The sequence below is a fragment of the Notolepis coatsorum genome, assembly GCF_963971535.1.
Source record: "Notolepis coatsorum genome assembly, chromosome: 5".
Lineage (NCBI taxonomy): Eukaryota > Metazoa > Chordata > Actinopteri > Aulopiformes > Paralepididae > Notolepis > Notolepis coatsorum.
This window is the reverse complement of record NC_140169.1, coordinates 192470629-192483935: the sequence shown is the minus strand read 5'-3', so window position 1 is coordinate 192483935 and position 13307 is coordinate 192470629. Positions and strand designations below refer to the sequence as shown.

Genomic DNA, 13307 nt, shown 5'->3' with positions numbered 1-13307 from the left:
GAGCTGCTGCACAACCACCCCTCTTTCACATGCCACCACAAAGTAGAGCTGCTGCACAACCACTCCTCTTTCACATGCCACCACAAAGTAGAGCTGCTGCACAACCACCCCTCTTTCAAATGCCACCACAAGGTGGAGCTGCTGCGCAACCTACACAATTGTATCAACCTTTTCAAATACCACTTCAAGGAGACTTGAGTACAGTCCTGCAACGGCAGAATGAAATCACTAATGCTCTTGTGCAACAACAGCTCACAATGTCTCTACCATCCAGAGACATCCCTGCATTTGATGGTGACCCGCTTCACTACAGGAGCTTTATAAGATCCTTTGAGCATTATATTGAAGCAAAGGCTAACAAAACAGATTGTTTATATTTTTTGGAACAGTTCACAAAAGGACAACCACGTGAGCTGGTAAGGAATTGTCAGCACATGATGCCAGACCATGGTTATGACATGGCCAAAGGTCTCCTGAAAGAACATTTCGGGAATGAATTTAAGATCGCTACGTCATATATCGAAAAGGCCTTGGCCTGGCCCGCAGTTAAGGCTGAAGATGTAAAGGCACTACAGGACTATTCTCTGTTCCTGCGCAACTGTTGCAACGTGATGACAGAGATGCAACACATGCAGGAGCTCGACATGCCTACCAACATGCGCATGATTATAACCCAGCTGCCCTACCGATTTAGGGAAAGATGGAGGACAACAGCTTATGAGCTACTGGAGCGACGACATCATAGAGCTGTTTTTAATGATCTTGTCACATTCATGGAACGTCAGGTTAGGATCCTTTCTGACCCACTTTTCGGTGACATCCAGGATCAACCAACCATAAAGGATGGATTGAGTAGCAGGAGCAAGTTCCAGCCTCAGTCCAAGTTTGGCAGAGTTGAAGGCAACAGCTTTGCTACAACTGTCACACGTCTGGACTCCAAGGAGCCAAACTCAGGCTCGGTCCATAGGGGACATGATTTCAAAGCCAATTCAGGCTCTGTCCATAGGGGACAGGATAGCAGAGCATACTCAGGCTCTGTCCATAGGGGACATGATTTCAAAGCCAATTCAGGCTCTGTCCATAGGGGGCAGGATTTTGAAATGGAGAAATCTGAGGTCGCTTTCACACAGGGGCTGTTTGGTCCGGACTATCGGACCAGAATTCGATAGTCCGGTTTTTCGGGTTTGTGTGAATGCGCGTCGAACTCGGTCCGCGGACCAAACACACAAACTCTGGTCCGACCAAAAACATAGGTCTCGGTTCGCTTCATCGGACCAAACGCGGACCAAATATAGGAAGTGCTTATTATTATTACCACTGCGTGCGGCATTCAGTGCAAAACAAGCACACTGCATCTATCTATCTATCTATCTATCTATCTATCTATCTATCTATCTATCTATCTATCTATCTATCTATCTATCTATCTATCTATCTATCTATCTATCTATCTATCTATCTATCTATCTATATATCTAACTGTGCATCTTGGGTAGAAGGAAGAAAAAACGCGGCTTATTATTATTATTACCGAGGCGCGCGGTATTCACTGCAAAACAAGCACACTGTACACATATGGGCAGAAGACCAAATAAAACAGCTACTTGTGGGCACTCATAAAAACAACGCGGTGTACAAGTTGTTTAGCGAGAGGATGGTGGTAATGGGCTTCAATAGAACAATGGATCAATGTCACGTCAAAATAAAAAACTCCGCCTCCGCTGATCTGGAGGGCTCGCAGTCCACACACACAGACACACACACGTGCGCGCAGGCTCGCAGCCACACACACACATTTCCACTCTCTATTGTCCAATAGACGAGCGCCATTTTCGACCACGTGACATTGTTCAGAAAGTTTTGGTGCGCCTGACAAATTGCTGTGTGAATGCAGACGAACCAAATGATGAATGCAACAATGTTGCAACTTCACCACCAGAACCGCACCGAGTCCACCAAAACTATATGTGAAAGCACCCTGAGTCTTGTGTATGCTGCTTTCAGGATCACTCTGTCAGAGTGCCCGCGGCTGAAAGGCAAGAACCACAACGATAAAATTATCTTCATAAAGCAAAATAGGATTTGTTTCGGATGTTTGTGTTCCGGTCACATGAGTGCTGATTGCGACAAGCGCCTAACCTGCAAGGTTTGTGAGAAAAAACATCCAACCATGCTTCACATTGACAGGCCTTACCTCAGCACATACCAGCAGCCTAATTCATCTGCAAGTGTCACTTCAGCTGTCAAGTCAAGTGTCACTATAGCCACGCAGACGTGTGGTCTTACTGGGGCCGGCGGAGGAAATTGTAAGCTGTCCATTCTGCCAGTCCAAGTCAAGTCCACAAATGGAAAGATACTGCAAACATACGCCTTTCTCGACCCTGGCAGTTCTGCAACATTTTGTTCTGAACATTTTTTTTTATCCACTTTTTCTCCCATTATCTATATTTTTCTCCCATCCCAATTTCGTATCATCCAATTCAACCCTCCCCTGTCACGAACGCTGTTTCTTGCCTCCCACAAGCCGGCTGCAATGTGGACTAAGTCATACATAGCACAAGTCCCCTCCGGTACTTGAGGTAACAGCAGTCGCATCTTTTCACCTGCGCAGCTCGATCTCTCAGTGGCGAGGAGTAACGCGTGGGAGGCTCACGCTGCCCCCGACACTTCCTGATTCTACTGCGCAGGCGCACCAACCGACCTGTAGGAGTCGCTGTCCACAACACCCGATCCCCACCCATCAGTTTCCCACCCCCTAATACGGCCAATGTGTATTAGTATAAACGACCAGCTAAACTGAAAGCAATAGTTGGGTCAAGAACCAACATTCTGTGACCATTCTCTGGCTAAGATGTTTTGATGATTGATTTGACTTCTATGGACCTTTTATAAAATATTTAGCCCCTGTGTCCCTCCGAAAAATCACGGCATTTTTTGTCAGATGGCCAAATCCAAAATACCTGCTGACGGACGCCATCTTGAAAAATTAACTTTTGATCCAGAGCACCTAGAATCATGTATGAATACACTTTTTTGTGTAAGTCAACCATGACGATTCCAATTCTGACATCAGTTTGACTCTATGACATCAATTTGTCCCAGAAATCCAAGATGGCCACCATATAGTAGAGCGAAAATGTAACTTTTAATGTCAAAACCAATTTTACCATGGTACTGCTGTACTTTAAACAAACTACCTTCATAAGGATCTCAGCAAAATAATTGATGAATGTACAGTATGATAAGATAACTAATTATACTTCAAAATACGCTCTCTTAAATAGCTGTAACTTGAACAGATTAACAATGAAAAAAAAAAAATCTTTTCTTTTTACTTAATTTTTTTTAACTTTATAGCATTTTCAGCTTTTTCTGGCCACGCAGGACCGATAGAGGGAGAGAGGGAGAACGGGAGGAGAGGTAGGGAAGACATGCAGCAAATGGTCGCCGGGACTGGGAAACGAACCCGGGACACAACCACCCCTCTTTCACATGGCACCACAAAGTGGAGCTGCTGCACAACCACCCCTCTTTCACATGCCACCACAAAGTAGAGCTGCTGCACAACCACCCCTCTTTCACATGCCACCACAAAGTAGAACTGCTGCACAACCACCCCTCTTTCAAATGCCACCACAAGGTGGAGCTGCTGCGCAACCTACACAATTGTATCAACCTTTTCAAATACCACTTCAAGGAGACTTGAGTACAGTCCTGCAACGGCAGAATGAAATCACTAATGCTCTTGTGCAACAACAGCTCACAATGTCTCTACCATCCAGAGACATCCCTGCATTTGATGGTGACCCGCTTCACTACAGGAGCTTTATAAGATCCTTTGAGCATAATATTGAAGCAAAGGCTAACAAAGCAGATTGTTTATATTTTTTGGAACAGTTCACAAAAGGACAACCACGTGAGCTGGTAAGGAGTTGTCAGCACATGATGCCAGACCATGGTTATGACATGGCCAAAGGTCTCCTGAAAGAACATTTCGGGAATGAATTTAAGATCGCTACGTCATATATCGAAAAGGCCTTGGCCTGGCCCGCAGTTAAGGCTGAAGATGTAAAGGCACTACAGGACTATTCTCTGTTCCTGCGCAACTGTTGCAACGTGATGACAGAGATGCAACACATGCAGGAGCTCGACATGCCTACCAACATGCGCATGATTATAACCCAGCTGCCCTACCGATTTAGGGAAAGATGGAGGACAACAGCTTATGAGCTACTGGAGCGACGACATCATAGAGCTGTTTTTAATGATCTTGTCACATTCATGGAACGTCAAGTTAGGATCCTTTCTGACCCACTTTTCGGTGACATCCAGGATCAACGAACCATAAAGGATGGATTGAGTAGCAGGAGCAAGTTCCAGCCTCAGTCCAAGTTTGGCAGAGTTGAAGGCAACAGCTTTGCTACAACTGTCACACGTCTGGACTCCAAGGAGCCAAACTCAGGCTCTGTCCATAGGGGACATGATTTCAAAGCCAATTCAGGCTCTGTCCATAGGGGACAGGATAGCAGAGCATACTCAGGCTCTGTCCATAGGGGACATGATTTCAAAGCCAATTCAGGCTCTGTCCATAGGGGGCAGGATTTTGAAATGGAGAAATCTGAGGTCGCTTTCACACAGGGGCTGTTTGGTCCGGACTATCGGACCAGAATTCGATAGTCCGGTTTTTCGGGTTTGTGTGAATGCGTGTCGAACTCGGTCCGCGGACCAAACACACAAACTCTGGTCCGACCAAAAACATAGGTCTCGGTTCGCTTCATCGGACCAAACGCGGACCAAATATAGGAAGTGCTTATTATTATTACCACTGCGTGCGGCATTCAGTGCAAAACAAGCACACTGCATCTATCTATCTATCTATCTATCTATCTATCTATCTATCTATCTATCTATCTATCTATCTATCTATCTATCTATCTATCTATCTATCTATCTATCTATCTATCTATCTATCTATCTATATATCTATATATCTAACTGTGCATCTTGGGTAGAAGGAAGAAAAAACGCGGCTTATTATTATTATTACCGAGGCGCGCGGTATTCACTGCAAAACAAGCACACTGTACACATATGGGCAGAAGACCAAATAAAACAGCTACTTGTGGGCACTCATAAAAACAACGCGGTGTACAAGTTGTTTAGCGAGAGGATGGTGGTAATGGGCTTCAATAGAACAATGGATCAATGTCACGTCAAAATAAAAAACTCCGCCTCCGCTGATCTGGAGGGCTCGCAGTCCACACACACAGACACACACACGTGCACGCAGGCTCGCAGCCACACACACACATTTCCACTCTCTATTGTCCAATAGACGAGCGCCATTTTCGACCACGTGACATTGTTCAGAAAGTTTTGGTGCGCCTGACAAATTGCTGTGTGAATGCAGACGAACCAAATGATGAATGCAACAATGTTGCAACTTCACCACCAGAACCGCACCGAGTCCACCAAAAATATATGTGAAAGCACCCTGAGTCTTGTGTATGCTGCTTTCAGGATCACTCTGTCAGAGTGCCCGCGGCTGAAAGGCAAGAACCACAACGATAAAATTATCTTCATAAAGCAAAATAGGATTTGTTTCGGATGTTTGTGTTCCGGTCACATGAGTGCTGATTGCGACAAGCGCCTAACCTGCAAGGTTTGTGAGAAAAAACATCCAACCATGCTTCACATTGACAGGCCTTACCTCAGCACATACCAGCAGCCTAATTCATCTGCAAGTGTCACTTCAGCTGTCAAGTCAAGTGTCACTATAGCCACGCAGACGTGTGGTCTTACTGGGGCCGGCGGAGGAAATTGTAAGCTGTCCATTCTGCCAGTCCAAGTCAAGTCCACAAATGGAAAGATACTGCAAACATACGCCTTTCTCGACCCTGGCAGTTCTGCAACATTTTGTTCTGAAAAAAAATTTTTATCCACTTTTTCTCCCATTATCTATATTTTTCTCCCATCCCAATTTCGTATCATCCAATTCAACCCTCCCCTGTCACGAACGCTGTTTCTTGCCTCCCACAAGCCGGCTGCAATGTGGACTAAGTCATACATAGCACAAGTCCCCTCCGGTACTTGCAGGCGCACCAACCGACCTGTAGGAGTCGCTGTCCACAACACCCGATCCCCACCCATCAGTTTCCCACCCCCTAATACGGCCAATGTGTATTAGTATAAACGACCAGCTAAACTGAAAGCAATAGTTGGGTCAAGAACCAACATTCTGTGACCATTCTCTGGGTAAGATGTTTTGATGATTGATTTGACTTCTATGGACCTTTTATAAAATATTTAGCCCCTGTGTCCCTCCGAAAAATCACTGCATTTTTTGTCAGATGGCCAAATCCAAAATACCTGCTGACGGACGCCATCTTGAAAAATTAACTTTTGATCCAGAGCACCTAGAATCATGTATGAATACACTTTTTTGTGTAAGTCAACCATGACGATTCCAATTCTGATATCAGTTTGACTCTATGACATCAAATTGTCCCAGAAATCCAAGATGGCCACCATATAGTAGAGCGAAAATGTAACTTTTAATGTCAAAACCAATTTTACCATGGTACTGCTGTACTTTAAACAAACTACCTTCATAAGGATCTCAGCAAAATAATTTATGAATGTACAGTATGATAAGATAACTAATTATACTTCAAAATACGCTCTCTTAAATAGCTGTAACTTGAACAGATTAACAATGAAAATTTTTTTTTCTTTTCTTTTTACTTAATTTTTTTTAACTTTATAGCATTTTCAGCTTTTTCTGGCCACGCAGGACCGATAGAGGGAGAGAGGGAGAACGGGAGGAGAGGTAGGGAAGACATGCAGCAAATGGTCGCCGGGACTGGGAAACGAACCCGGGACGACCGCTTCGCGACTCAGCACGCTATGTGGTGTGCTACTGGAGCGCCCCAACAATGAAACCACTTTAAACATGTCATGATCAGTCCGAATCAGAGCATTCTACCTCACTAGATTCTGAATCATCAGATTCCAATGAATCACCCCTCCTCCTCCATACATCATCATCTCCCTTCTCATCATCATCCTCCTCACTCTCCTCTTCCTCACTTTCTTCAGCTGGCCCTGGTGCAGGTAGATGTGTTGGGAGAGCAGGTCGTGTGTGGCGGACAGGGCGACAGCGACCACCCACCAGCTCCCAGCCATGTCTGAGTGGCGAAGGGTGTAGCTTCAGGGAGGGGTGGCGCACTAGATATGCCAAGTAGTTGGCACGGAGGCAGTGTTGGCGTAGGCTATCTGCATCTGGAGGGAGATGGATGAATGATTTGTTCTTCATTCTCTTCCACTTTGTGGCACGGGCCTCAGCCATGGTGCTACTCTTCTTGTCGCCATAAATAACATGTTGTGTGAACTCCAACAGCTCCTCTAGCACCTCCTCCTCAAGGTCAAGGCTATCTCCACACCGCGAGAGCAGCCGTCGTGCCATAGGGCTCTTTGCCACCTTGTCATACACCGACGACTTACCCTTGTCATAGAAGCCTGAATTGGCATCACAGCCTGTAATGCAGTGTAGCTGCAAAATACAATCTGCCATCTCCTCAGTAACCAGGCCACGGCAGAAGACAGTGTTCTGCTTTCTCTTGATGCAGAGCATACCGGGCAGCTGTTGAGAGATGACCGCTGCCATGACATAGGCATCGGTGTCGGCTGCATCAATGACCACAGGGCCACTGTAGCCTGACTCACGTAGAACTGTGTAAGCAGAGAAGAAGATGGTGTCAGCCTCAGACTGGTCAAAGCTGTAGTTCTGCATTGGTTGCTGGGTTGACAAGTTGGTGCAGTGGGAGCCAACAGAGTAGACGATCTCTGTATCTACACCCTGTGCAACAAGGTCAGTCAGATAGCTGCATATTACTTGTTGTAGCCGCTCCTTGTTGCTGACGCTACACAGCAGTGTTTTGAACTCTCTGGCAGAGGGGAAGGGGTCGCCCAGCTTCATGTAGGTGTTGGGGACATGTACCTTACCTTGTACCCGCAGCAGCGTTTCCGTTAGAACATATTCGTGCCGGTCTGGGTGTCCTGCAAGATTTCTATCACCGGACATATTCGAGATATTCCGGTCAGAGTTTTAAACAGCAGTCTATTATAATCACATTTGTATGAGCTAACGAATTCCGTTATAATTGGACATGTGTATTAATTACATCAAGCGAAGAATGAGAAATTGCAGAATCAAATTACTATCTCTCGCCTCTCAAGTTAGTGAGATACGCTACCAGCATCAAGCTCCCGCCCCGCAGGCTTGCGCTGCAGCAGCTCTGTCACACGCACCCCCAAATGAATCTCGAGTAGACATCGCTTCACCTCGTTGTATCAGACACGTCACACATATCATAATGTTCAACTTCACACACAGCAAACTGTAGTTGATCATCACATTGCCTCGTTTGCTAGCTCGTCGCCACATGCAGAGAGGACGAGCCACATGCGTGTAACGCATTTGTTAATTTCATTATAGGTTATAGCCTACATTTAGTTATAATCAATAATATGCATTACTATGTGACACGGCAGTCAACCAACAGTTGCAGTCAACACTAGTCACTCACCCCGTCTCTCGTTGTGCCTATCCGTTTTGTACCTGCGACGGCTGCGAGAACAGCGACTTTAGTTGCTGGTTTGACTTTAATAGATCCCCATTGGAACAGGCGAGGCTCGCAACGGTAGCAGCAGACTGGGGATGCTCTTTGTGGTTCAATCAATAAATTAATAGTAAAAGTACGCTCGACATTTTTGTTTCTTTTCCGCGGGAGCCACCACGGCATCAGCGTCAGCGGTCTCTGTGACTTCAAGTTCAGAAGACTCATCTTCGTTGTCATTATTAGACCTGCTTGTGCTTGGTTTCATGAAATATTTACTAAGCTTAGCTTGTTTCGCCATCTCTCTCTCTTCCTCGTATACCTGTTTGTCGTTATGGTGGCCAGAGCGCGCAGGCTAAAAAAAAATAAAAATAAGTTTCACATCTGAGCGGCGCCATCCTATCAGAGTGAAGCAACAATGAAACTGAAAATGGAATTATTGTTTCGTTCATTCGCATAGGCTATTTAATTTTAGCCGATTTTAATACAATTCAAATAATAAAATTGTGCTTAGAGGAATTATTTTCACCGGACATTAAGACCGGAGAGATTTAAATATTCGGACTTCAACATATTTTGCCGGTCAAATACCGGTAATTACCGGCTAACGGAAACGCTGACCCGCAGATCTCGCTCATCATCTTTAGTTGAGTATGCTGCGTCGTACGGGTCATTTACACAGAAAATACGGTCAGCATCACCATGGCGGGCAAGGATGATGGATGATACCTTGTGGACATAGTCCAACCACTTGTATGGGGTGCCATCTTGTGTCTGCCGATCTTCTGCTGATGGGGTTGCCATCCTCCAGATCATGCCCATGTCGACAAGAGCGGTGTAGGGTTCTTGCAGATCTACAGATTGGAGAGAGAGCTTCTGAATGAGCTTGCTCTTCTGTGTCTTCCTATATGTGCCATTGGAGTTGAATAAGGCCACACATTCCTCGACAACACGATGTTCCAGCAACTGAGAGATTCACAAGTTGACTGACCTCAACCAGGTCGATCACTGCCTTGAGAGCACTCCGCTCCATCTCAGCAGCTCTTGCTTTGAGTTCCTCCCCGGGCTTCTCCATGCAGGTCTGCTTGGCAAATGTCAAGCGTTTGCTCAGAGGGGCAGGTGCATGGAGGGAGGTTTTCTTACTGAACACTCGGTCTTGCAAGAAGCTGGTCAACTTCTCCTCTCCCACAGCATAGGCTGAGTTGAAGTCCGCGATGAGTTCATCAGAGGCAGGCATGGCTGACTGTAGGGTGTGGAGGATGGGTGAGGCTGGATCAAATAGGAAGGAATCAAACTCATGCATGCATGCGACCAGGTCCTGCACGCGCTGCTCATCTTCTCTCATCCTTTTCGGACCACATTCTATGTGCTTCCTCTTGGCTTTTTTGTGTGTGGTGGCCAGGGCATTGTGAGCCACCCGGATCTTGGCCAAATTGTTCAGATTTCTGGAGTGCACCAGCAGCTGCTTCTCATTCTGGAGGATGGAGAGCCAGCCAGACTTCATTTTGCTGCCCTTGTTCATTGTACACTCGATCCACATGTCCCAGGCCATGTTGGAGTAGGGGTTGCCTGTGATGGACTGAGTGAAGTCAGTACGAAGGAAGGCGACCTGATCCGCAGGGAGAGCTGTCAGCATTGCCCAGAAGTCAGGCAGCCACCTTCCATACCTATTGTTGTCGTACACTACCATCCATGGCAGCATGGCACGCAGAGAGCTGACATACTCATCCAAGTTGCAGATATGTACTGCATGCACATTCTGCATGAGTGCATCCGTCATAGACAGGAAGTCCCTCCAGTAGTCTGCCATGTCACTGGCCTCCACCTGGGTGAATAAATTGGTGATGAGGCTCTCGAGGTCAGTATCATCCTCCAGTGCCGCATGTGCAGCTGCACAGGGTTCTTGGGAGAGACGCATATCTCTCAGAATCTCAAGGTTCTCCCTTGTCTCATCAGCCAGGTTGGGCATGAGCCTCCCCTTTACCAGCTGACTCATGAGTGCCTCATAGATGAGCCTCAAGCAACGCAGCCCCCTCTTGTAATGCTTGCCTTTCAGTGCACGTCGACGGAGCCCTCTGCAATAACTCCTCCTGCCACAAGTACATCTCCTAGCTCACTCCCCTTGTAGCGCTTGTAGATAGCGCTCATCATCACACACTGTGTATGGAAGGGACCAAGAAAGGGTACAATGTCATGGTACTTGTTTGGGTTCTCGGCGTTGAGCAGAGTGATGAGGACGTACACAGGATGATCTCCCACTAAGAAGGCGAAGGGCATGTGCTTAGTTGCGATGATGGTAGACAGCTTCTCCATGATGTCATTCACAACTGACTTGTTGGGCGGTTTATTGTAAGATGTATGAAAATAAGCCTTGCTCTTCCTCTGCTCCATATTCAAGCCAGCGTGAAACCCATTGTATGAAGGGATAGTGCACGCATGCACGCACGTACGCACACACACATGTGCACACGCACGTATGCGCACACACACACACACACACACACACACACACACACACACACACACACTCGCAGTCTATTGAAGAAGAAGGCCTGGATGAGCGAGGTCAACAGGAGTTCTTCATGTCAAGGAATGGCGAGATGGCGTGGTCCAAGATACCTTTTGAAACAGAAGGCTGAGCACAAGCTCAGAACATCATCAAAATAACTCCTGAAAGAAACAGCTTTCGAACACAACACAAGGGTTAACAAACCCCAAACACAGGGCTACAATGACTATATTAGCTAACTAGTTGTTGTTGCTAGCTAGCTAGCTATTGGGAAAGTTGTTAGTCTGAAGCCCTGCCCAAACACCAAATCTTACTTTCCCATTCAAAAGTTACATTTTCACTCTGCTGTCTCTTTCTACATTTTTGCTCTACTGGATGGTGGCCATCTTGGATTTCTGGATTCGTCATGGTTGACTTACACAAAAAAGTGTATTCATACATGATTCTAGGTGCTCTGGATCAAAAGTACATTTTTCAAGATGGCGTCAGCAGATATTTTCGATTTGGCCATCTGACAAAAAATGCTGGGATTTTTCGGAGGGACACAGGGGCTAAATATTTTATAAAAGGTCCATAGAAGTCAAATCAATCATCAAAACATCTTAGCCAGAGAATGGTCACAGAATGTTGGTTCTTGACCCAACTTACAATGTGGAGCGCTGGGCTCGAGCCCAGCGGCTCCGCATTCGTGGCGAGCACCTTGCCCACTACACCACGTAGCCGCCCCTTGTTCTGAACATTTAATGAGTGCATTGGATGTGACTGGACCACCGACCAACTTCCTTCTGCGCACTTTGAGCCAGGAGCAGGTGGTATCAAGTACCTCACTGAAAGGTTTGGAAGTCTCTGGTCTCAATGGGGACACTTTCTATAGCCTCCCAGAAGTCCTTTCACAAAGGAAAATGCCTGTGACCAGTGACAATGTTGCATCACAGGAAGATTTGGTGAAGTGGCCTTACCTGTCCCATGTCCAAATTCCCAGCATAAAGGCAAATGTTGATCTATTGATTGGTACCAATGCTCCCAGGTTATTGGAACCTTGGGAGGTGATCAACGGCCGTGGAAATGGTCCGTATGCTATGAGAACTGTTCTGGGCTGGGTGGTCAATGGCCCCCTGCAAGAAAATGATGGGATTTCAGTGGCCACTGTCAATATGATTTCCATGAGCAGATTGGAAGAGACACTGAGCAACCTGGGAACTTCACTGAACAACCAGATTTCGGTGTGCCATCCCTTGAGTTTCCTTGGCCCAGTTACACTTCCTGCCAAGTCCATGCTGCTCAAACTGTGGAGAAGAGTGTGCAGCTGGGATGAAAACATTCCCAATGATATTGAGCGCCAATGGACAAGATGGCGGGAGATATTATTGGCATTTTCGACTCTGCAGCCCCTCTGCAGAGTTTTAGAGGCCTTCCCAGACGGGAACGGCTTGGGGTGCTCGGTGCTTAAAGGCCAAGGCATTGATCTTGGAATGACCAGTGACCGGGCTTGGTCCTAAGTTTTGTTTTGTTATGCATGAGGCCATAGTCTCAAAGATTGGATTTGTTTTGTGGTTATGGCACACTTTGGCTCTTTTTGTTTTTCATTTTATGTTATAATTGTTATATGTTATGACTTAACAATTAGAGGCCGGCGTGTAAGAGCCAATTTACATGGTTGTAGTGCCATGTGTTATATTGTATGCATTTGTTTTGTTTTATCTATTTATGTTGAGTTCTGCCTGTATACATTGTGCCTGCCAGCTTGCCAAATTGGGTTTATGGCATCAGTTCCCGTTGCTCACCAGTAGGTGACATACGTAGCTACTTAATGGGTAACGGGACTGATGACAGGCAGGTGTGTTTGGTTACCGGCAGAGCCTAACACTTTTTGACCGTTGTCACGTCACATCGACACGGCACGTTATCATTGTTTGGTGAATCGTTTTGTTTGTAGTATAGGAATGTTATGTTGTGCAGGATATTACCGTTGGCGTTACTTCATATCACATGCAAATTGTGCATCGATTATCATTTCGTGTAAATAAACCCAGTTGGGGGTATTATTGCAACGGACCTTGTGGACATTCTATTTTTGGATCAGACGAGTAGCCTTCACGAGCCACAGACACGTCAACTATATATTTTAGCCAGTAACAGCCTCCTCAAGGGCTTTATAGATTTATTGTTTTTGTTTAGTC

General features: G+C 46.1%; 1 protein-coding gene across 1 annotated transcript in view; it reads right to left on the bottom strand.

Annotated features, from left to right (window-relative positions):
- LOC311228495 (intraflagellar transport protein 88 homolog) overlaps positions 1-13307 on the bottom strand; it is a gene marked incomplete at both ends in the record, with an annotated part of 245256 nt that overhangs the window by 54727 nt on the left and 177222 nt on the right. The gene's annotated exons all lie outside the window — the stretch shown is intronic.